This window comes from Elephantulus edwardii, unplaced genomic scaffold (genome assembly GCF_000299155.1).
Source record: "Elephantulus edwardii isolate Elephantulus edwardi_28Jun2011 unplaced genomic scaffold, EleEdw1.0 scaffold00009, whole genome shotgun sequence".
In the NCBI taxonomy this organism is placed as follows: domain Eukaryota; kingdom Metazoa; phylum Chordata; class Mammalia; order Macroscelidea; family Macroscelididae; genus Elephantulus; species Elephantulus edwardii.
The window spans coordinates 11,542,558-11,545,846 of record NW_006399759.1 but is presented as its reverse complement, the minus strand read 5'-3'; the positions used below and the strand labels follow the sequence as shown (position 1 = coordinate 11,545,846).

The following is a 3,289-nucleotide window of genomic DNA, read 5'->3' as shown; positions in this document are numbered from 1 at the left end:
AGCTCCCTATTATTTGTTGTTGGAGAGATGGGTGGTCTTTCCCCTAGTCTTGTTCAGAATCAGAGCAATCTGAGTCTCCATCTAGGAGAGACCTTTTCCCTTACTAGGTGTCAGATATTCTCATCATCCAGATCTGAGAATCTTACTAAGGCTCCCACATCCTCTCCGGTCTTGAGCCCCTCTTCTCAGACTCTGAGGAGTAGTTCTTGGAGGTAATTAAGTAGCCACTTCTCATTCTTGGTGGATCTGATTGTAAATGGTTGTGTCAGGTTTTAGTAATTCCTGATAGATGGGAACAGCTGCCTGGTTGCCATGCAGGGGACCCTGTGAGGTGGAACTGTCGAATTGTCCATGACCAGCGATAGATGCTAGAGGCCACAGCTGTCCAAAGTTACTCTGTCCTCTGGCCCCTCTTGTCCTGATGTGATGCAGAAAACACCCGAAGGCCTCAGCTAGAACCACCCCAACAGAAAAAGCAGCCACGGTGCCAGCCGTGGCTCCGGCAGAGAGGCCTCCATCTCCTTCCGACCCATCATCTTCCAGAATCCAACTACTTCAGACAAGAAGTGCCAAACAAGAGACTCTTAGGCAGGACCCAACTGACTTTTTCTGTTGTGAATATATTTCATGAGACTGGAATCAGATTGTGTGGCCTCCAGCTGCCCGAGTTTCCAGCTCCTCCAGCATTTTAAGAGATTTGAAGGAGCGCCCAGAGCAGCGAGGTAGGGGCTGTGGGAAGAGCAGGTTGTGGTGACTTGGGTTATTCCTTCAAGCACTGAAACAGTGGTAAGGTGGACGTGCAGGGTGGTCCCACGGGGGACCCCTCAGAAGTTTTGTAGGCATCGGGTCAAGGTGGGGCTGAGGAGACAGTCCTCCTTGACTTGTTCCCAAGGGCGTCCTAGCTACGGCCCAGGAGCACAGGGCCAGCTGTGTGCCTGCCTTCTCCACCTCCACTCCCACCAGCAGGAAAGAGATCTGCCTCTTGGCAACACATGAGATCATGTTGGATTGGAGGGATGTTGTTAGTCAGGCTAGACTCGGTTGTGTTTTGTTGTTAGGTGCTATCCATTGATTTCTGCTCATAACAAACCTGTGCGCAACAGACGGAAATACTGACTGGTTATGCGCTCTTCCTACAGTCTTTGCTGTGTGTGAGCTCGTGTTGCAGGCACTGTGTCAATCCATCTCATTGAGGATCTTCCTCTTTCTCACTGACTCCAGTGGCCAGTGCTAAGGAAATGTGCTGCCAGCACAGAGGCGTGTGATTCAGATCATGGGAAAATGATGGGTAACCTCCACCCAGGCAATTTATAGCCTCTGAAAACAGGCTGGAGGGTCAGCTATGAGTTGGTTCCAACTCCATGGCACATAACAACAATAGGTACATTACGAAGCATTTTGTCATTCTGTAGGGACTGGTCCCTCCTGATAACATGTTGACATATGTCAACAACGCTTCATCACCCTTTAAGGAACATTCTACTTTTATTTCTTCCAAAACAGATTTGTTGATATATCCCATATATAGTTATGATTCTTCGCCAACACCATAATTCAAAGATAACGTTTCTTTGGTCTTGCATACTTAATGTCAAGCTTTGATGTGTACATGATGCAGTTGAAAATACCAACACTTGGGTTAAACTCAAAGCGAAACAAAAGCAAACAAAAAATCTTGGTTTAGTTACATTTTAATTCTCAAGGTGACTTTTTTGCTTTTTAACATTTTAAAGAGGTCTTTTGAGCTGAGTTTCCTCTTGCAAATACATTGTTTGATTTCATTGCTACTACTGGGTGGTGGTGTTGATTCCACTGAGTCAAGTATGACTCAGTGCAGCCCTATGAACAAAAGGCCTCAAGCCTTTCTATAACTATCAAAATTTATCAAAGTTCATAGAGTTTTTGGAGGTAAGTTGTTTAGGAAGTAGATGCCGCTCCTTCTTCTTACATTGTCAAACATCAAGAGGACAAAAATCCTCACCTCGCATCATGATGATATATGGAGAAAAATTTGAAGTGGTCAACAATTTCATCTTGCTTGAATACACAATCAACACCCTTGGTGCCAGCGGTCAAGAAGTCAGATGGCTTGTTGCATTGGGAAAATCTTCTTTCACCTCTCCAATGTGTTAAGGAACAATGATGTCAATTTAAAGACTAAGGTGTGCTTCATTCAAACTGTGATCTTTTCAGTTACTTGCTTTGCATCTGAAAGTTGGACAATGACTGAGGAGGACAGAAAGAGCAATGCCTTTGACTTGTGGTTTCGGAGAAGAATACTAAATATCATGTTGTTGTTGTTGTTGTTGTTGTGTGCCGTCGAGTTGCTTGCAACTCATAGCGGCCCTATGTACAACAGCCCTAAACTGCTCTGTCCTGTGCCAATCGCTCTGTCTCTGGCAATCCCATGCTGATTATCCCAGTCACTGAATCAATCCACCTCATAGAGGGCCTTCCCCTCCTGCGCTGTTCCTCCACCCTCCCAAGCATGATGTCCTTCTCCAGGGACCGGTCTCTCCTTAAAACATGTCCAAAGACTTCCAAAATAACAAAATATGTCCTAAAGAAGGTGGTGTCAGGAAGCAAAGATGGTAAAGCTTCATCTCACATACTTCAAGCATGTTTTTAGGAAAGGCCAGTGCTTGGGAGAGGGCATCTGGTTGCAAAGAAGGAGGGTCAGTGAAGGAGAAGAAGACCCTCAAAGAGATGGATTTACACTGTGACTGTAGCAATGTGTTCAATATATCAGAAGTGATGAGATGGCACAGAATAGGGCAGGGTTCATCTATTGTTCATAGGGTCGCTGTGATTTATAATCAACTCAATGGCACCTAACAACAGCAACAACTTGGTAGGGATTCATTGTGGATCCAAGTACAAGTAAATCATTGATAAATTCAATCTTTTCTCCATTATTCATGATTTTGGTGTTTGGTTATGTTTAGAGAATGTTGAGATTTTTCTTGCTTATGTTGAAGTGTGGTCCATGCAGAGGACTGTGATCTTTGATCTTCATCAGAAAATGCTTCAAATCCTCTGCTTTCAGTAAGTAAGGTGTGTCATCTGTATGTGACAAGTTGTTAATGATCTTCCACCAGTCCTGATGCCACCTTCCTCCTCTTCATGGAGTCCAGTTTTTCTAATTACTTATTCAGCATACAAATTAAATAAGTTCCGTGAAATAGGACAGCTCTCACACACCCCTTTCCTGATTTTAAACCATGCAGTATCCCCTGATCTGTCCAAACTGCAGCCTCTTGCTCTATCCACAGGTTCTGTATGAATACAG

General features: G+C 44.4%; 1 pseudogene; it reads right to left on the bottom strand.

Moving 5' to 3' along the window:
• Positions 1 to 216: 216 nt before the first annotated feature.
• LOC102873432 lies at positions 217 to 1,002 on the bottom strand (annotated as a pseudogene).
• Positions 1,003 to 3,289: the final 2,287 nt, after the last annotated feature.